This window comes from Papaver somniferum, chromosome 11, assembly GCF_003573695.1.
Source record: "Papaver somniferum cultivar HN1 chromosome 11, ASM357369v1, whole genome shotgun sequence".
Taxonomy (NCBI): domain Eukaryota; kingdom Viridiplantae; phylum Streptophyta; class Magnoliopsida; order Ranunculales; family Papaveraceae; genus Papaver; species Papaver somniferum.
Window position 1 is genome coordinate 115,388,797 of NC_039368.1, and position 23,168 is coordinate 115,411,964.

Genomic DNA, 23,168 nt, shown 5'->3' on the forward strand with positions numbered 1-23,168 from the left:
AAACGCCGCTACTCTGAACACCACAAGCGAGTACTTTGACCAGGAAAACAATCTATAAGTCCAAGCGAATCTCCCAAGTAGATCAAAAAGGAACAGTAGTGTGTAGAACACCTGTATAGATGAAATACACACACATGGCAATGATTATAATAGTACACATCATATAACACTTCTGTGGAGTTTTAGTAACCAGGATGTGTAGGGCGAAGTGCAGACTCTCCAATCCTGGCATCAATAAGTTATAATCATCATCATCATAAGTTATAACTACTTTAGTAATACTAACTATGATAACGATAATCTAATCGGATGGCACAATTCTCTACCTGACGTGAAGTTGCCAATCTCGCCATAGGTCCCATATGAAAGAGTAGAGGGAACTGATGATCGAAACAACAATCTACGTGCAGAACCAGAAACCATGGTGAGTAGGTGGCACGTAAAACACCGAGAAAATAATCATCAGGATGGACAAAAAATACTTCACTCCTGAAATAAACATGATCGTTTCAAAGTGATTAGTTATCGAAACTTACTAGTATAATTTTTAACATACCGTTAAAAATTAAAGGCAATTGTTACCATTCAAGATCGCGTATATCCTCAGTGTCCCATCCTTATAGTAGACCTCTCCTGCACACTGGAAGAAGCGAAGCAGGTAAGGCAGAATCATAAGATAGGTGTAATATGAACCCATGAAGACATTTTTGTGGAATTTTCTTATTCTCAATACGCTGGGTTATGTTTTGATCAAACTTTTATCTACAATACATTATATTTCAGCATGCACAGGTTAAGTCTTTTCTTTTAAACAAGCCTGGTGGTTCTCCGGCAGCATAATGATGACCCCACTTGCCATGAATAAGCATTATGGGTCCTAGTCCTAGGCAAAGCTTTGGTTCATATGCCAGGCCTGGCTACCATTGATCTTTCATGTCAGGTGTACAACAAAAAGTAGACAAGCTTCCATTTAAGAAAGGGAAATAACAATTTCCGTGACCTTCACACTAGTGGAGAAATTGCTTGAAATGAGGTAAGAAGAAAATACTTTTTCCAGACATGTTATGTCCGCCGTGCATGCCACTTTCAGATCATCACCAGAACAAACAGATGGTGGAGGGCCGAATTCTTCCTAGATTATCCTTATATGTAATACTAAACAATCCTTAGTCCTAAGGATAAGGGGTACACATATTAAACTTTATGCGGGACCCACATTTCATTTTGAATGTCAGGTTAGCTCTCTAGACTTCTAGTGTCACAAACATCCATGTCCGAAATCATAGAAAAAGGCAGAGCCAAGTATGGGATAAAAGATGGCGTCCCTTTCTCACGGCAAATTAGCAGGGGTGTTTTATGTGCAGCCATGGATGGGTTATTTTCCTTTTTCCCGTCCCATGGCTTTCGCATTGTCCTTACAAAACACTTAGTCTTATACAACCAACCAGTAGTCCCATTTCAAGGTGTTTTAGTTCGTCGTCCGGAACGTGCCCCAAAAATAAATGCCAAAAATTTAATTTTGAATCAATAGTAGACTGGACTGGTCAACGCAGTTAGTATAAGTTATTCATAATGTCCGATTCTACTTGAGTAGTGGTTTTACAGTCAAATAATAATTATCCTGGTATATTTCAGAACGAATAAACCGTTAATAATCAAAAAGATTAAATTAAAGAGAAACTTTGAGGTCCGGGTGGTTTCGTCCCAACCGTTGCTAGGTGTAGCCATTTTTCTTTTCTTTTTAATGGTTAACAAATTATTTTGTGAATTGAGTTAGGTCTCGGTACAATGATGTGGGTGCTAGACTATTGTGGAGGATGCTGAAATACATATAAGGCAGCTGACAAGTAATCTGGCACCACATCAGCAGCCTTGATGTTATATGTGGCTGTTATTGTTTAGTCGATGGGTATATTATAAAATAGAGTTATCAATTAATTATCCTGTTTTCAGTTAATTATTAATTATTTATTTTTGTGAATTTTAATTGGTTTGTTTTAAGTAGTATAAAATAACTGGAAGGAAATTAGATCATCAAACCGATATAATAGGGGCATATGGTGCAAGGCTGGTGGACTGCAACACCCCTCCATGAAACACATTAAAAGTAAGACACAGGACCAATGGATCCGCCAGGGGTGGGGGCTTGTCCCTAATACACTCTCCTCTTGAAACGTGACCTTCACATGATTCATCCAAGTACGAACGAGACACCAACATCCCAACATCAACACCTAGATCCGGAACAGTGAATTTTGAACATGAAAAATATAAATTCAAAAAAATAGAATCAACTAATTATGTTTTAGCATCGACATTTATCAATTATTCTATTGTAATAGTACCAGATCTAAAAACAACCAGTGATGTAATCAGATCTAAAACAAGTTAAAAATCAAAAAAATGAATCCGAAAACAATCAACAAGTTCGAGTATATACCATTAACGCATAACTATTGTAGGACAAGAAGACATGAAATAATGTGAGCCTCCAATCCATTTTCAATACGTACCCTACATCACCATTTTCCACGAAAACAAAAAAGAAATCTGAGATTAAATTAATCAGAAATCTTGAATAAAAGACGAAAAAGCATGTCAAAGATGAAGAAAGAGCAGAGAAAAACCTGGACTCGCTTTTGCGTCACTCGTTGTCCCTTTCTTTTGCTGACAACAACAGTAATAAATGTGGTGGAAAGCGATGGCTCCTTTCCTTTTTATAAAAACAATTCTAAAATATTACAGATTAGTCCCTATACTGTTTCGAATTTAAGACTTTGTACCGTGAAAAGGGAGCGTAACTCATGCGGTATTTGCACAAAGACCCATTTACTTATGCATTAATTATTTATTCAGTCCTTTTTAAGTTATTAGTTTTTGAGAACAATACTTCTTCTCAGATTGGATAGATGCTGGGTTTCCTTAGGGTTTCAGTGGATTTTCGCCAGTTATTTGCTTTGGTTTTAATGTAAAAGGAAGTTAATCAGATCCATCTCTCGCTTAAATGGTACAAATCTTGATTGGATATAAATGAATCAGTTTTTTTCTTTATCGATTTTCAGGTTTATCTAAGTAAGTAATTACGAATCTATCTCAAATCCTCTGCAGGAATTTCTCAAGGAAACAACGAGATGTAATGCTAGGGTTTCGACTTCATGGCTGAAGGTAATCGTTGCATACTTGTAAACTTTAATTCCTTGGCTTTACAAGAGTTCTAGGGATAGTTGTAAGGTGAGTTTTGACGAATTCTAATTAATCAAATGCTGATTCAAAATGAGTAAATGCCAAGGTTGGAATTCGTATTAGAAAGCTATACCTTCTCTCCATCCAACTTGTATGTTTTGGTTTAATAGTATATGTCTAATCTATATGGAAGCTTTACCAATTCCTAATTGCTTAGATTTAATGCACAACTAAAAAGAACTGAAGAAAGACAACTACAATTGCAGTATTAAAGATTTTGATTTTCTAGTGTTTGGGTTTTTATCTGATTCTTTGGGAGGAATTTTATTTGTACATTTTGATTGAGAGTTTTTGCTTTTGTTAGAATTTGATATTAAAGTTGGTACTGCCAACTTTCAGTTAAATAATTTCTAGGGGTCGGGTTCTGTAAATTTGTTAGTATAGCTACAGGGCATTTATTTCCTCAAGTAGAGACTTCAAATAAGTATCATGTGTATTGATGTTCTCTGATGGATGCACATGTTTCTGCTATGAAGTTAGGGGATTAAGTATAGCTATATGGCATTTCTTTAAAGCGTTCATCAAAACTCACAACTGGATTGGTCTTTCAAGGTTTCCTAATCTTTGATGCAGTTGGTGGAGCCTTGGAGGTACTGGTTCTGGATTGGGGTCACTTCTTTTGGGATGTCTCTCAGTTGACTATGGAAAGAAGCCAAAGCTTGTTTTCACCGTGTACCCATCACCCCTGGTCTACACCTCCGTTGTTGAGCCATAGTTACAACAGCGTCTTCCAACCCACTCTCTCATTGAGCACTCTGATTTTGCTGTGCTCCTCATACAATGAGGCTATCTATGATATCTGCATGTGCTCACCATCACTTACAGCCTCATTGAACTTTTTGATGGTGCCTTGAATGTTGACATGACTGAGTTCCATACTAATTTGGTCCCATATCCTAGAACCCACTTCATCCCTTCATCCTATGCTCCAATCACCTCTGCTGAGAAGGCCTACCATGAGCAGCTTTCAGTTGCTGAAATCGCTAACAGTGCTTTTGAACCTTCATATATGATGGCTAAGTGTGATCCATGCCGTAGAAAATACATGGCTTGTTGTCTGATGTACATTGGTGATGTTGTGCCCGAGGACGTTAATGAAGCTGTTTCCACCATCAAGACTAAGAGAACCATCCAGTTTGTTGATTGGTGGCCAGCTGCTTCCAAGTGTGGTATCAACTGCCATCCGCCTACTGTTGTACCATGAGGTGATCTTTACAAGGTCCAGAGAGCTGCCTGCATGATCTCCAACTCCTCGCACAGCCTGTACGCATATGCCTTATCCTGGTTGCATAGCTGTTTTAAGAGGCCCGAGGGTACTACATGATTCTGAGTATCATCTTCTTTGATCAATTATTATGTGGAACTGCTTCTCTATCTAGAAGTTGCTCGATAAGAACAACTGTGTAGGCTGACGATTTCTAGAAAAATTTCTGGAACACGTGGTTTCTAAACTTCAGTTTTATGGCATGTGTGTTTCTCCAGGGACCTTTCGAACATGACGATATCTGTTTTTGATTGGTGACTTGGAGTATCTCCTTAACGGTTTGTTTTCTTAATCAAAGCTTATGTTTCTTTAAACCTACTTTTCTGTTACTCCCTTTATCGTTCCTCTTAACACATTTGTTTTTCGTGATAAGCAAGAACCATTTAGCTGAAGAGATCCGTCAAAGTTTGGCAATCTTAGGAGTGTCCTAGAGATGTGAGAATCTTCCGCTTTTGAATTTTGGTCATTATCGTTTACTTGTTATTTCATGATTACAAATTTACATACTATTTGTTCAATTCTAGAGACCTTTCACATAATCGGCTCACTGGTCTAATCCCTCAAGAACTTGGCCAGCTTCAGAATTTGTATACACTGTGAGTTCTCTCCTTCCCTCCCTCCCTCCCTCCCTTCACGGTGTGACTCAACTTTTTGTGTGCAAAAAAATTCAGGAACGTGGAATACAATAATTAGATGGTGTGTTGTTAATATTTGTCGGAGTCTTAGTGTGTTGTAAGTTTACTCTCCCTACAAATTCATTGTTGTTTGCACAATATAGGACGACCAATCCCTTTTGAGATACTAATAGAAACTTAAGTCTTTTCTCTGTAATATAGCACTGTATCTTACAATTATCTCTTTGGGGATATCCCAACTGGTAATAAATAACTCTCAAGGTTTCATGTTGATAGGTAGTATAACAAGATTCATTTGTTATATCATGTAGTCATTAACTAGAAAACAGTCTTCTTATCTTTATTAAATTGACCATAAATTCGTGTTTCAAACAGGCTTCTTTTTATGGTTATTGGCTTGGTTCTCCAATGCCAGACATCTCATCCACCAGAATGACGCAAGTTCAACTAGAAAACCAAAGATTTGTAGCTCAGCACATTTTCAGTTTGCAGCTCGAATCTCCAAAGACGCCATCTTAGGTTTGCATTGGTAGCTCTTGTGTCTCCTGCTCCAGTCCCGATCTTAGTAGCAGCATTTCAACCACAATCCAACACTTTTGCAGTGTTTTTGTCCAAGTGTTTCAGCTTTTTAATTTGGTGAATTGTGGCATTTTAAATTGTTGCTTCTGGTTTCAAAATGAGGTTAAATTTATTTTGTTCAGTTTTTGTTGAATAAGGAAGAACTGAATTTCGTTCAATGTGATGTTACCTTTACAAGGATCAGTAGAACATATTTTGAGATGAATTCAATGAAATTCTTTTTATTTTTGAGCTTCTCAGTAAATACTTGCTATTAAATTTCTGTAGCACAATTGGTGGGGAAGTGCACAGCTTTGTCGGGGAAACAGAATGACATTTATTAATTCTAGTGAAATTGCAGGGTGTTTGCAACATTTTTAGCATGTCAGATGTGGCAAAAATCGCAACAATTTTTTTTTTTTTGAAGCAGAAAAATCGCACGATGTCTCTTAAATGACCAGTTTTTTTTTCTGGAAACACTGAAGGTAGTCTGGTAGTGAGACCCCACCGTCATGTTTAGGTAGAGACCCCAATCTCAAAATATTTGTAGAATTTTTACATCAAAGATAATAGTTTATCCGGTGACAATTCACCGGAGTAAGCAGAAGTCAAAAAAACAAAACAAAAAAAAGCAGAAGTCAAGTTAGTCAACCGGAGTAAGCAGAATTCAACCGGAATACTCGTATAGTAAATAAAAATTAGGAAGAAAGAGACGGAGTAAATGGTAATTTCGTCGCCTCTCGGTCTCTTCTTTCTCTTTCAAGACGTCATGATTTCTAATGATTGGATGGGCCTTTAAATAAGGACCTAAAATTCTGTGTAGATATCATCCCAAAACCATCATTTAATAAGCGAGTTTTATTTTATTGGAGCACTGTAGACTAGTTTTGGCGGCTCAAGTTTCACTCCCACCTTTCATACTATATTTATTTTATACTCCTTTTATCAAATTTATTTTTTAAGTATATTATATTTGTTTTACGGTCCCTTGCTCTAGTTTATTTTCAAAAATTATATGCTGCAATCCCACGTCACTAAGTTATAGGCTCTACTGCTCTAAAGGCTGGGCTCAAGTCCTACCGGAGCCAAGCTAATCGAACTGGCCCCACTGTCAGTTTCGACCCGTTAACCCACTAAACTACCACAAACACATCTAGGAATTATTATTTAATCCAGTTTTTCATGATCTGGTGAATGGCTAGTCCATCCGTGAAACCAATTTACTCGCTAGTCCAAATATTTTCGGACCAAATTATTTACTCGTTGGTCCGAAAACTTTGTGGACACTATAAAGTGTGTTTTCTAAATGCTTAAGACATCCTTCTAGATCTAATTAGTATCAATACATAACATATCTAGTATCATATTACTTAACAGTATCAATACGTATATTAACACATGTAGTATGTAGTAACACACGTAGTAATCCTGTCATTTTCACAGTCTTCGGAAGAAGCAGATTTTTCGGTTTCGGTTTTGTCGACAAAATCAAGAGATAAGGTTAGTATTTGTCCAAGTCAAATTTCCTACAAAGTCATGACTTGTTGACTTGGTCTTGATCACATTTCTAATATTAAGAAATTAAAAAGAAAAGAAAATATATTTGTTTTGATCATGATATCACATAATATTATTATTTTTCTGAAATAATAATACAATAAAAATAAGGTTAGTTTGGCATCCTAGCAACAAGATGGGCACCAACCCCTTTTTGAATAGCAATACCTAGCCTATGAAAAATAAAACTACCAAACCACTACTAGCATCGTTGCTAACTAAACAATTCTTCAAACGCTTGAATAAACATATAGTGTCCTTACCAAGTTCCCCTAGAGTGGAAAAAGCAAAAACGCTCAGACCATAACCATGTGCAACACATTTGTCCAAGTATTTAGTGCGTTTACGTGAAACAACACTAGAGATAGCTTTTCCAGGAACGAAAGAGCGAGTACCTTCACCTGTGAGGGGGAGACACCTGTAACATCCATACATACATCTTGACCATTTTCCCAGTTAAAAACAAAGATATCAGCGGGCCTTAAGCTCTTCTCATCATCTGAAAGAAACCCAAGAGAAACTTCCTTACTTAAATAAAAAAATTGTTAGTTCGTGTAAATGTTGCGAAAGTAATGATAAAAGAAATTCCTAAAATAATTAGTTTATATCACTGACTGGAAAATAAACTGTGACAGGCTATACTGCGATAAGATCTTAATTTTGGTACAGTGATTCCGATAAATAATTCTAAAATCCAAAGTTTGTATTAATATCATATAATTAACACCATTAAGTTGGGGTATACAAATAAAACGTTTAGAAATTAATAGCAATGACAGATTTCTTATGAAAAACTTTATGATTATTAATTAAAAGCAATTTGTAAAAAAAAATACTAATAAATATGAAATTAATTTGTTTTAAATATACAGTTACAACACTTTCCCTTTTATCTTGGAAACAAATATTCTTAACATAGATATAGAAGGCAACAGTATTTAAAAACCTGGCGTTTTTAGGGGCCACTCAAAAGGATTTAGGGCCAACAATAAAACAAAAAAGGTCACCCAAAGGGAAAATGTAGCCAGCCCTTATCTCGCGTAATTCGTAATGGCGAAATTACCCTTATATATTCGGAGGATATGATAACATTGTTAACCTCCGAATGCAATCGGAAGCCAAAATATTTCCCATACTTCCGATTGTAGTCGGTGCAGTATTAGAATGATTTGTGTTTCATTTTTTCCATTTTTTTCATTTTTGAGTTGTTAGAGTTATAGAGAAGAAGGTGAAGGAAAAAAAGAGAAAACCGATTTTATCACTACAAAAATGGATGGATATGAAGAAGAAGGTGAGAATCATGACGAAGAACAAAATGTTGAGGGTTCACGACCGTTTAGAGAAGACGATTTGGGGTATATGTTGAATGATCCAAACTTTTGTGGAGAGGAAAACATAGACGACCCTTTCATGGAAGAAAATGGAGAATCGCATGATATTGAAGCTAACGATGCATGTAAAACACAGGTATTGTGTTAAGAAACTCAAATGCTCGATTTGCATGCGTTTGTGTGCTTTTGTAAACAAGAAAAACCGATTATTGCATGCATTGAACTACCCAGATTCGGTAGATAATTTCTAGATTAAACTTACGAATATAACACACTGAGTACCAAATATGTATATTCGGTAGTTCCAAGATACTAGTTTACTGCCGAATATGAGAAAAACCCCAAACTGGTTTTCCAAAAATATCTACATTCGGTAGTTATGTAGAGTTATTTACCCCCGAATGGCCCCAAAAACGAATTCCTTAGAAAATTTCAAAACTCAGTATTCTTATCCTTTACAATCGGTAATAGTTTAACATTATTTGACTGCCGAATATAACAGTGGCCTCAAAATAAAATTTCCGAAAACTTGAAAATCGGATGTTTATCGATTAAAGTTATCTCCCGGTTATTTATATTCGGCTGGTTTACTATATATTTTAGCTTCCGATTATATCATAGGATTCCGAATATAAAGTATTCAGAAGTTTTACTTATTTAATAACCTCCGATTATATCATTTTTTCACTCAGTAAACTATGTACATTCATTTGCATAAATCGGGTGTTTTGGGTAACCGATAGGATTCCGAATATAAAGTATTTGGAAGTTTGACTTATTTAATAACCTCCGATTATTGTATAATAATTTGTTGCTTTCATATGCAGGTCGTTGAAGAGTTTGTTGATGACTTTTATTTGAGGCCCGACACTTCCCTATACTATGCAAACGATTTGGTATACTCATAACTACTTTTTTTTTTTGCAAAATTTATATGTTAAATGGTTATGCTTATTAGATTTGTTTTGTTTTATGCACGTTTAGACATTTGGAAGTAAGAAGGAGGCAAAGGAATGGCTTATGAACAAGGAAAAAGATAACATGTGCGTGGTAGTTCAAAATAATCATGTTAGTGACACTCGATTTGAAATGATTTGTGAGCGAGGTGGGACGCGAAAGAGTCACGAGGGAAAGAATAGTAAGTACATACGGAAGACGAATAGGAAATACCGAAGCAATACCAAGAAGATAGGATGCCCATTTAAGATTGTCTTCTATAAGCCCGATGGTATTAAAGGTAAAGAGTATAAAATGTATAAAGTTGATAACGGTTGTCACAACCATGATGATCCTTTGGATTTAATTGGACATGTAATGGTTGCCAAGTTAAAACCACATCAAATGCAGACGGTGAGGTCTATGCGGATCCAAAAAGCGAGTGCGATCTTAAGTAAAATAAAGGCGGACGATCCCGAAAACTTGTCTTCTATGTCTAGTTGATTCTCTAGCAAAGTATTTCGGAGTTAGTCCATACAGATTGCTAAGCGAAACATTGGGTGGTGTTGTTAGACCCCCCCCCCCCCTTTCAAAATTGGCAAAGGTAAAAGAGCGGGATCATAATGAAATTTGCGTAAGAGACATTTCATGACCAAAAGAAAGAAACACACATCAACTTATTTAGATGCAATCTCATAGCTGAAGTTAACAGCATTCATCAAGGAGTTTAAAGATACAAGATAACCCCTCTAAAATTCCACAGCCGCACACCCTTCAAGATATGACCATTAAGCACAAGTTCTAAAGAACTCTCCCCCATTTGATGTCATTCCCAAGGGAACAACAACGATCGACCTTAATTTCAAAGGAAACAAAGGATTTAATTAGACATCAAAACTATGAGAATGATTTTTATATGCAAAAATCTCAATAAAATTAGCCACAAGTAAAACCACGACTAATTAAATTGGAATACAAAATCAAACTAATCAGAAAAGGTGATCAATTTAATTGATTGGGCTCAACATAAGAGAACTTACGGAACCCCGACTAAGTTCATCATAAAACATGATTAACTTAACCGTTCATGTACTCGACACAAGATGAAACTCATGGAGTACAAACTAAATAACCAAACAAGTTGATTAATTTAGTTCATAATGCTCAACATATAGCATCTTGTGGAACGACCAACAAATCCAATAAAAATAATTGACTTAGTTGTATTGTGCTCAACACAAGACATAATACGGAGCCTTCACGGTAAAACAAAAAGATGGATCATTGAAGATCAATACCGTGGATACAACACAAGGATTTATTCTATCTTCAATCATTTTATGCATAACAACATTTAATAGACATCATCATTGCAAACAAAAGATTTTAACCTATCTTCCGCCAAAGATTGACAATATAGTCTTAACTTTTGTGTATGTTAAAAGTTCATTCGTTCTTAAACTAATAACCGAATATCGATCATGAGCGACTTTACGTTTGACAAAATATGGGACAACATAGTTCACAGAAGTAAACACAATATCCCATAAACGATTGCAATATAACAAATCATAAAGATTAAATACTGCAAAACATCCTCCAAAATAGTTTTAGAATTTAAACCAAAAACCTAAAACAGAAGAAGATAAAAATAATAGCTATGTGTAGTCACAATCATCGTTATTCACATCACTAGTTATTCTTCCAACTAAGCCAAAAAGAAGACATACTATGCAACAAGAAGTTTTTCCAAGCCTCTTCAGAGAATTCCTTCTCATTATTGAAAAAACTGTTGATGAACGGATCATTCAAATCTTCCAACTCTTTTGGAATAACGATCAACCTATAAAGTTCTCTTTTCAGTTTACGTACAATGTTTGTTGTTAAAGACATCATTCGTTCACAATGAACAAGCTCCTCTAAAGACGAAGCGATTTGAGATTTTAAATCGTTTCTTTTGTTGATGTATTATTTTACCAGATTCCTGAAACTAACATTACTTTGATAAAATGATACGAACCAATTTGAGGAGAGACCTTTATTAAAAATTTCAGCCTTCACTTTCTTCACCTTTGTGGAGAAAATTCATGTACACCATCGTACGTTATTCGCCTCAACTGCACTGCTGCTTGCGCTGCCTCTAGTTACATGAGCCATGACACGGGATTCCTTTGAGAACTTATCACAACGTGTACGAACGATTAAAAACATGGAAAAACAAAAACTTTTGTAGTTTTAGAGATTTATATAGATACAAACAAAACCTTTTAACCAAAAATATACTACTTGAGCCAAAAAGACGCAAATCCCCACTTCCCCAAAATAAAGATGCGGATGCGAACCTCTAGGATTAGATGGAAACGATGGACCCAAAAACTCCCCTTGTTTATTACTTAGAACATTGTGGTTAATCTAGTTTGGGTGTAGTTATTGGATTTCCTGTAATTACATTTTGGATCTTGAAACAACTTGGAGTGTTAAATCCTGTTAACGAGTCTGTAAAATCTTGGAGAATTAGATCTAGCAACTTTGGAGACGATGAAGATGAGCAATAAAGATTATGAACACTCTCTAAAAAAATAAAACTCATATAAATAAAAGGAAGAGGAAAGGGAGTGCAATGTAATTCTATAACTAGAACACCAATCTCTGATGTGGATTTTCAAGCAAGAATTACCGCAAGAATACATAAACGAGACCACGGTGGAAAGAAAATAACGACGATAGAAAAAGAATCTCCTTTGAAAGAGCGGGGAAAAGCGGAGATAACATTTTCTACAGATGATAAAGATAAAAGTAAAAGAAATGCTTTTATACAATCAAATCCGTGGGATGGGTAATCTATTTATCCAACCAAATGGTCCTCTGCTGAACTTTGAAAACCAGAAATCAATCAAGCAACTCTAACATCCTGCTCATCATCCATGGCTTTACTTTCAACTCTAAAATACATCCAAACGCTCCGCCTAATCACTTCAAACGCCGCTACTCCGAACACCACAAGCGAGTACTTTGACCAGGAAAACAATCTATAAGTCCAAGCGAATCTCCCAAGTAGATCAAAAAGGAACAGTAGTGTGTAGAACACCTGTATAGATGAAATACACACACATGTCAATGATTATAATAGTACACATCATATAACACTTCTGTGGAGTTTTAGTAACCAGGATGTGTAGGGCGAAGTGCAGACTCTCCAATCCTGGCATCAATAAGTTATAATCATCATCATCATAAGTTATAACTACTTTAGTAATACTAACTATGATAACGATAATCTAATCGGATTGCACAATTCTCTACCTGACGTGAAGTTGCCAATCTCGCCATAGGTCCCATATGAAAGAGTAGAGGGAACTGATGATCGAAACAACAATCCACGTGCAGAACCAGAAACCATGGTGAGTAGGTGGCACGTAAAGCACCGAGCAAATAATCATCAGGATGGACAAAAAATACTTCACTCCTGAAATAAACATGATCTTTTCAAAGTGATTAGTTATCGAAACTTGCTAGTATAATTTTTAACATACCGTTAAAAATTAAAGGCAATTGTTACCATTCAAGATCGCGTATATCCTCAGTGTCCCATCCTTATAGTAGACCTCTCCTGCACACTGGAAGAAGCGAAGCAGGTAAGGCACAATCATAAGATAGGTGTAATATGAACCCATGAAGACATTTTTGTGGAATTTTCTTATTCTCAATAAGCTGGGTTATGTTTTGATCAAACTTTTGTCTACAATACATTATATTTCAGCATGCACATGTTAAGTCTTTTCTTTTAAACAAGCCTGGTGGTTCTCCGGCAGCATAATGATGACCCCACTTGCCATGAATAAGCATTATAGGTCCTAGTCCTAGGCAAAGCTTTGGTTCATATGCCAGGCCTGGCTACCATTGATCTTTCATGTCAGGTGTACAACAAAAAGTAGACAAGCTTCCATTTAAGAAAGGGAAATAACAATTTCCGTGACCTTCACACTAGTGGAGAAATTGCTTGAAATGAGGTAAGAAGAAAATACCTTTTCCAGACATGTTATGTCCGCCGTGCATGCCACTTTCAGATCATCACCAGAACAAACAGATGGTGGAGGGCCGAATTCTTCCTAGACTATCCTTATATGTAATACTAAACAATCCTTAGTCCTAAGGATAAGGGGTACACATATTAAACTTTATGCGGGACCCACATTTCATTTTGAATGTCAGGTTAGCTCTCTAGACTTCTAGTGTCACAAACATCCATGTCCGAAATCATAGAAAAAGGCAGAGCCAAGTATGGGATAAAAGATGGCGTCCCTTTCTCACGGCAAATTAGCAGGGGTGTTTTATGTGCAGCCATGGATGGGTTATTTTCCTTTATCCCGTCCCATGGCTTTCGCATTGTCCTTACAAAACACTTAGTTTCATACAACCAACCAGTAGTCCCATTTCAAGGTGTTTTAGTTCGTCGTCCGGAACGTGCCCCAAAAATAAATGCCAAAAATTTAATTTTGAATCAATAGTAGACTGGACTGGTCAACGCAGTTAGTATAAGTTATTCATAATGTCCGATTCTACTCTTTGAGTAGTGGTTTTACAGTCAAATAATAATTGTCCTGGTATATTTCAGAACGAATAAACCGTTAATAATCAAAAAGATTAAATTAAAGATAAACTTTGAGGTCCGGGTGGTTTCGTCCCAACCGTTGCTAGGTGTAGCCATTTTTCTTTTCTTTTTAATGGTTAACAAATTATTTTGTGAATTGAGTTAGGTCTCGGTACAAAATATTTTGTTACTCATCATTGAAATACATATAAGGCAGCTGACAAGTAATCTGGCACCACATCAGCAGCCTTGATGTTATATGTGGCTGTTGTTGTTTGGTCGATGGGTATATTATAAAATAGAGTTGTCAATTAATTATCCTGTTTTCAGTTAATTATTAATTATTTATTTTTGTGAATTTTAATTGGTTTGTTTTAAGTAGTATAAAATAACTCGAAGGAAATTAGATCATCAAACCGATATAATAGGGGCATATGGTGCAAAGCTGGTGGACTGCAACACCCCTCCATGAGCCAGCATGAAACACACTAAAAGTAAGACACAGGCCCAAAGGATCCGCCAGGGGTGTGGGCTTGTCCCTAATACACTCTCCTCTTGAAACGTGACCTTCACATGATTCATCCAAGCACGAACGAGACACCAACATCCCAACATCAACACCTAGATCCGGAACAGTGAATTTTGAACATGAAAAACATAAATTCAAAAAAATAGAATCAACTAATTATGTTTTAGCATCGACGTTTATCAATTATTTACCAGATCTAAAAACAACCAGTGATGTAATCAGATCTAAAACAAGTTAAAAATCAAAAAAATGAATCCGAAAACAATCAACAAGTTCGAGTATATACCATTAACGCATAACCATTGTAGGACAAGAAGACATGAAATAATGTGAGCCTCCAATCCATTTTCAATACGTACCCTACATCACCATTTTCCACGAAAACAAAAAAGAAATCTGAGATTAAATTAATCAGAAATCTTGAATAAAAGACGAAAAAGCATGTCAAAGATGAAAAAAGAGCAGAGGAAAACCTGGACTCGCTTTTGCGTCACTCGCTGTCCCTTTCTTTTGCTGACAACAACAGTAATAAATGTGGTGGAAAGCGATGGCTCCTTTCTTTTCTATAAAAACAATTCTAAAATATTACAGATTAGTCCCTATACTGTTTCGAATTTAAGACTTTGTACCGTGAAAAGAGAGCGTAACTCATGCGGTATTTGCACAAAGACCCATTTACTTATGCATTAATTATTTATTCAGTCCTTTTTAAGTTATTAGTTTTTGAGAACAATATTTCTTCTCAGATTGGATAGATGCTGGGTTTCCTTAGGGTTTCAGTGGATTTTCGCCAGTTATTTGCTTTGGTTTTAATGTAAAAGGAAGTTAATCAGATCCATCTCTCGCTTGAATGGTACAAATCTTGATTGGATATAAATGAATCAGTTTTTTTCTTTATCGATTTTCAGGTTTATCTAAGTAAGTAATTATGAATCTATCTCAAATCCTCTGCAGGAATTTCTCAAGGAAACAGCGAGATGTAATGCTAGGGTTTCGACTTCATGGCTGAAGGTAATCGTTGCATACTTGTAAACTTTAATTCCTTGGCTTTACAAGAGTTCTAGGGATAGTTGTAAGGTGAGTTTTGACGAATGCTAATTAATCAAATGCTGATTCGAAATGAGTAAATGCCAAGGTTGGAATTCGTATTAGAAAGCTATACCTTCTCTCCATCCAACTTGTATGTTTTGGTTTAATAGTATATGTCTAATCTATATGGAAGCTTTACCAATTCCTAATTGCTTAGATTTAATGCACAACTAAAAAGAACTGAAGAAAGACAACTACAATTGCAGTATTAAAGATTTTGATTTTCTAGTGTTTGGGTTTTTATCTGATTCTTTGGGAGGAATTTTATTTGTTCATTTTGATTGAGAGTTTTTGCTTTCGTTAGAATTTGATATTAAAATTGGTACTGCCCACTTTCAGTTAAATAATTTCTAGGGGTCGGGTTCTGTAAATTTTTAGTATAGCTACAGGGCATTTATTTCCTCAAGTAGAGACTTCAAATAAGTATCATGTGTATTGATGTTCTCTGATGGATGCACATGTTTCTGCTATGAAGTTAGGGGATTAAGTATAGCTATATGGCATTTCTTTAAAGCGTTCATCAAAACTCACAACTGGATTGGTCTTTCAAGGTTTCCTAATCTTTGATGCAGTTGGTGGAGCCTTGGAGGTACTGGTTCTGGATTGGGGTCACTTCTTTTGGGATGTCTCTCAGTTGACTATGGAAAGAAGATAAAGATTGGTTTCACCGTGTACCCATCACCCCTGGTCTACACCTCCGTTGTTGAGCCATAGTTACAACAGCGTCCTTCCAACCCACTCTCTCATTGAGCAGCTTTCAGTTGCTGAAATCGCTAACAGTGCTTTTGAACCTTCATATATGATGGCTAAGTGTGATCCATGCCGTAGAAAATACATGGCTTGTTGTCTGATGTACATTGGTGATGTTGTGCCCGAGGACGTTAATGAAGTTGTTGCCACCATCAAGACTAAGAGAACCATCCAGTTTGTTGATTGGTGGCCAGCTGCTTCCAAGTGTGGTATCAACTGCCATCCGCCTACTGTTGTACCATGAGGTGATCTTTACAAGGTCCAGAGAGCTGCCTGCATGATCTCCTCGCACAGCCTGTACGCATATGCCTTATCCTGGTTGCATAGCTGTTTTAAGAGGCCCGAGGGTACTACATGATTCTGAGTATCATCTTCTTTGATCAATTATTATGTGGAACTGCTTCTCTATCTAGAAGTTGCTCGATAAGAACAATTGTGTAGGCTGACGATTTCTAGAAAAATTTCTGGAACACGTGGTTTCTAAACTTCAGTTTTATGGCATGTGTGTTTCTCCAGGGACCTTTCGAACATGACGATATCTGGTTTTGATTGGTGACTTGGAGTATCTCCTTAACGGTTTGTTTTCTTAATCAAAGCTTATGTTTCTTTAAAACTACTTTTCTGTTACTCCTTTTATCGCTCCTCTTAACACATTTGTTTTTCGTGATAAGCAAGAACCATTTAGCTGAAGAGATCCGTCAAAGTTTGGAAATCTTAGGAGTGTCCTAGAGATGTGAGAATCTTCCGCTTTTGAATTTTGGTCATTATCGTTTACTTGTTATTTCATGATTACAAATTTACATACTATTTGTTCAATTCTAGAGACCTTTCACATAATCGGCTCACTGGTCTAATCCCTCAAGAACTTGGCCAGCTTCAGAATTTGTATACACTGTGAGTTCTCTCCTTCCCTCCCTCCCTCCCTCCCTCCCTCCCTTCACGGTGTGACTCAACTTTTTGTGTGCAAAAAAATTCAGGAACGTGGAATACAATAATTAGATGGTGTGTTGTTAATATTTGTCGGAGTCTTAGTGTGTTGTAAGTTTACTCTCCCTACAAATTCATTGTTGTTTGCACAATAGGACGACCAAGCCCTTTTGAGATACTAATAGAAACTTAAGTCTTTTCTCTGTAATATAGCACTGTATCTTACAATTATCTCTTTGGGGATATCCCAACTGGTAATAAATAACTCTCAAGGTTTCATGTTGATAGGTAGTATAACAAGATTCATTTGTTATATCATGTAGTCATTAACTAGAAAACATGCTTCTTATCTTTATTAAATTGACCATAAATTCGTGTTTCAAACAGGCTTCTTTTTGTGGTTATTGGCTTGGTTCTCCAATGCCAGACATCTCATCCACCAGAATGACGCAAGTTCAACTAGAAAACCAAAGATTTGTAGCTCAGCACATTTTCAGTTTGCAGCTCGAATCTCCAAAGACGCCATCTTAGGTTTGCATTGGTAGCTCTTGTGTCTCCTGCTCCAGTCCCGATCTTAGTAGCAGCATTTCAACCACAATCCAACACTTCTGCAGTGTTTTTGTCCAAGTGTTTCAGCTTTTTAATTTGGTGAATTGTGGCATTTTAAATTGTTGCTTCTGGTTTCAAAATGAGGTTAAATTTATTTTGTTCAGTTTTTGTTGAATAAGGAAGAACTGAATTTCGTTCAATGTGATGTTACCTTTACAAGGATCAGTAGAACATATTTTGAGATGAATTCAATGAAATTCTTTTTATTTTTGAGCTTCTCAGTAAATACTTGCTATTAAATTTCTGTAGCACAATTGGTGGGGAAGTGCACAGCTTTGTCGGGGAAACAGAATGACATTTATTAATTCTAGTGAAATTGCAGGGTGTTTGCAACATTTTTAGCATGTCAGATGTGGCAAAAATCGCAACAATTTTTTTTTTGAAGCAGAAAAATCGCACGATGTCTCTTAAATGACCAGTTTTTTTTTCTGGAAACACTGAAGGTAGTCTGGTAGTGAGACCCCACCGTCATGTTTAGGTAGAGACCCCAATCTCAAAATATTTGTAGAATTTTTACATCAAAGATAATAGTTTATCCGGTGACAATTCACCGGAGTAAGCAGAAGTCAAAAAAAAAAAAACAAAAAAAAGCAGAAGTCAAGTTAGTCAACCGGAGTAAGCAGAATTCAACCGGAATACTCGTATAGTAAAAAAAAATTAGGAAGAAAGAGACGGAGTAAATGGTAATTTCGTCGCCTCTCAGTCTCTTCTTTCTCTTTCAAGACGTCATGATTTCTAATGATTGGATGGGCCTTTAAATAAGGACCTAAAATCCTGTGTAGATATCATCCCAAAACCATCATTTAATAAGCGAGTTTTATTTTATTGGAGCACTGTAGACTAGTTTTAGCGGCTCAAGTTTCACTCCCACCTTTCATACTATATTTATTTTGTACTCCTTTTATCAAATTTATTTTTTAAGTATATTATATTTTTTTTACAGTCCCTTGCTCTAGTTTATTTTCAAAAATTATATGATGCAATCCCACGTCACTAAGTTATAGGCTCTACTGCTCTAAAGGATGGGCTCAAGTCCTACCGGAGCCCAGCTAATCGAACTGGCCCCACTGTCAGTTTCGACCCGTTAACCCACTAAACTATCACAAACACATCTAGGAATTATTAGTTAATCCAGTTTTTCATGATCTGGTGAATGGCTAGTCCATCCGTGAAACCAATTTACTCGCTAGTCCAAATGTTTTCGGACCAAATTATTTACTCGTTGGTCCGAAAACTTTGTGGACACTATAAAGTGTGTTTTCTAAATGCTTAAGACATCCTTCTAGATCTAATTAGTATCAATACATAACATATCTAGTATCATATTACTTAACGGTATCAATACGTATGTTAACACATGTAGTATGTAGTAACACACGTAGTAATCCTGTCATTTTCACAGTCTTCGGAAGAAGCAGATTTTTCGGTTTCGGTTTTGTCGACAAAATCAAGAGATAAGGTTAGTATTTGTCCAAGTCAAATTTCCTACAAAGTCATGACTTGTTGACTTGGTCTTGATCACATTTCTAATATTAAGAAATTAAAAAGAAAAGAAAATATATTTGTTTTGATCATGATATCACATAATATTATTATTTTTCTGAAATAATAATACAATAAAAATAAGGTTAGTTTGGCATCCTAGCAACAAGATGGGCACCAACCCCTTTTTGAATAGCAATACCTAGCCTATGAAAAATAAAACTACCAAACCACTACTAGCATCGTTGCTAACTAAACAATTCTTCAAACGCTTGAATAAACATATAGTGTCATCACCAAGTTCCCCTAGAGTGGAAAAAGCAAAAACGCTCAGACCATAACCATGTGCAACACATTTGTCCAAGTATTTAGTGCGTTTACGTGAAACAACACTAGAGATAGCTTTTCCAGGAACGAAAGAGCGAGTACCTTCACCTGTGAGGGGGAGACGCCTGTAACATCCATACACACATCTTGACCATTTTCCCAGTTAAAAACAAAGATATCAGCGGGCCTTAAGCTCTTCTCATCATCTGAAAGAAACCCAAGAGAAACTTCCTTACTTAAATAAAAAAATTGTTAGTTCGTGTAAATGTTGCGAAAGTAATGATAAAAGAAATTCCAAAAATAATTAGTTTATATCACTGACTGAAAAATAAACTGTGACAGGCTATACTGCGATAAGATCTTAATTTTGGTACAGTGATTCCGATAAATAATTCTAAAATCCAAAGTTTGTATTAATATCATATAATTAACACCATTAAGTTGGGGTATACAAATAAAACGTTTAGAAATTAATAGCAATAACAGATTTCTTATGAAAAACTTTATGATTATTAATTAAAAGCAATTTGTAAAAAAAAATACTAATAAATATGAAATTAATTTGTTTTAAATATACAGTTACAACACTTTCCCTTTTATCTTGGAAACAAATATTCTTAACATAGATATAGAAGGCAACAGTATTTAAAAACCTGGCGTTTTTAGGGGCCACTCAAAAGGATTTAGGGCCAACAATAAAACAAAAAAGGTCACCCAAAGTGAAAATGTAGCCAGCCCTTATCTCGCGTAATTCGTAATGGCGAAATTACCCTTATATATTCGGAGGATATGATAACATTGTTAACCTCCGAATGCAATCGGAAGCCAAAATATTTCCCATACTTCCGATTGTAGTCGGTGCAGTATTAGAATGATTTGTGTTTCATTTTTCCATTTTTTTTTCATTTTTGAGTTGTTAGAGTTATAGAGAAGAAGGTGAAGGAAAAAAAGAGAAAACCCATTTTATCACTACAAAAATGGATGGATATGAAGAAGAAGGTGAGAATCATGATGAAGAACAAAATGTTGAGGGTTCACGACCGTTTAGAGAAGACGATTTGGGGTATATGTTGAATGATCCAAACTTTTGTGGAGAGGAAAACATAGACGACCCTTTCATGGAAGAAAATGGAGAATCGCATGATATTGAAGCTAACGATGCATGTAAAACACAGGTATTGTGTTAAGAAACTCAAATACTCGATTTGCATGCGTTTGTGTGCTTTTGTAAACAAGAAAAACCGATTATTGCATGCATTGAACTACCCAGATTCGGTAGATAATTTCTAGATTAAACTTACGAATATAACACACTGAGTACCAAATATGTATATTCGGTAGTTCCAAGATACTAGTTTACTGCCGAATATGAGAAAAACCCCAAACTGGTTTTCCAAAAATATCTACATTCGGTAGTTATGTAGAGTTATTTACCCCCGAATGGCCCCAAAAACGAATTCCCCAGAAAATTTCAAAACTCAGTATTCTTATCCTTTACAATCGGTAATAGTTTAACATTATTTGACTGCCGAATATAACAGTGGCCTCAAAATAAAATTTCCGAAAACTTGAAAATCGGATGTTTATCGATTAAAGTTATCTCCAGGTTATTTATATTCGGCTGGTTTACTATATATTTTAGCTTCCGATTATATCATAGGATTCCGAATATAAAGTATTCGGAAGTTTTACTTATTTAATAACCTCCGATTATATCATTTTTTTCACTCAGTAAACTGTGTACATTCATTTGCATAAATCGGGTGTTTTGGATAACCGATAGGATTCCGAATATACAGTATTTGGAAGTTTGACTTATTTAATAACCTCCGATTATTGTATAATAATTTGTTGCTTTCATATGCAGGTCGTTGAAGAGTTTGTTGATGACTTTTATTTGATGCCCGACACTTCCCTATACTATGCAAACGATTTGGTATACTCATAACTACTTTTTCTTTTTGCAAAATTTATATGTTAAATGGTTATGCTTATTAGATTTGTTTTGTTTTATGCACGTTTAGACATTTGGAAGTAAGAAGGAGGCAAAAGAATGGCTTATGAACAAGGCAAAAGATAACATGTGCGTGGTAGTTCAAAATAATCATGTTAGTGACACTCGATTTGAAATGATTTGTGAGCGAGGTGGGACGCGAAAGAGTCACGAGGGAAAGAATAGTAAGTACATACGGAAGACGAATAGGAAATACCGAAGCAATACCAAGAAGATAGGATGCCCATTTAAGATTGTCTTCTATAAGCCCGATGGTATTAAAGGTAAAGAGTATAAAATGTATAAAGTTGATAACGGTTGTCACAACCATGATGATCCTTTGGATTTAATTGGACATGTAATGGTTGCCAAGTTAAAACCACATCAAATGCATACGGTGAGGTCTATGCGGATCCAAAAAGCGAGTGCGATCTTAAGTAAAATAAAGGCGGACGATCCCGACAACTTGTCTTCTTTGTCTAGTTGATTCTCTAGCAAAGTATTTCGGAGTTAGTCCATACAGACTGCTAAGCGAAACATTGGGTGGTGTTGTTAGACCCCCCCCCCCCCTTTTTCAAAATTGGCAAAGGTAAAAGAGCGGGATCATAATGAAATTTCCGTAAGAGACATTTCATGACCAAAAGAAAGAAACAAACATCAACTTATTTAGATGCAATCTCATAGCTGAAGTTAACAACATTCATCAAGGAGTTTAAAGATACAAGATAACCCCTCTAAAATTCCACAGCCGCACACCCTTCAAGATATGACCATTAAGCACAAGTTCAAAAGAACTCTCCCCCATTTGATGTCATTCCCAAGGGAACAACAACGATCGACCTTAATTTCAAAGGAAACAAAGGATTTAATTGGACATCAAAACTATGAGAATGATTTTTATATGCAAAAATCTCAATCAAATTAGCCACAAGTAAAACCACGACTAATTAAATTGGAATACAAAATCAAACTAACCAGAAAAGGTGATCAATTTAATTGATTGGGCTCAACATAAGAGAACTTACGGAACCCCGACTAAGTTCATCATAGAACATGATTAACTTAACCGTTCATGTACTCGACACAAGATGAAACTCATGGAGTACAAACTAAATAACCAAACAAGTTGATTAATTTAGTTCATAATGCTCAACATATATCATCTTGTGGAACGACCAACAAAGCCAATAAAAATAATTGACTTAGTTGTATTGTGCTCAACACAAGACATAATACGGAGCCTTCACGGTAAAACAAAAAGATGGATCATTGAAGATCAATACCGTGGATACAACACAAGGATTTATTCTATCTTCAATCATTTTATGCATAACAACATTTAATAGA

At 35.8% G+C, this 23,168-nt stretch overlaps 1 long non-coding RNA gene and 1 pseudogene across 1 annotated transcript; both read left to right on the forward strand.

Annotated features, from left to right (window-relative positions):
* The first annotated feature begins 421 nt into the window (after positions 1 to 421).
* Positions 422 to 18,240, forward strand: LOC113324967 (annotated as a pseudogene).
* Positions 15,390 to 16,385, forward strand: LOC113320633. Its single transcript, XR_003346210.1, has 3 exons — positions 15,390 to 15,497; positions 15,599 to 15,655; positions 16,306 to 16,385. It is a non-coding gene; the product is annotated as an uncharacterized LOC113320633 (long non-coding RNA).
* Positions 18,241 to 23,168: the final 4,928 nt, after the last annotated feature.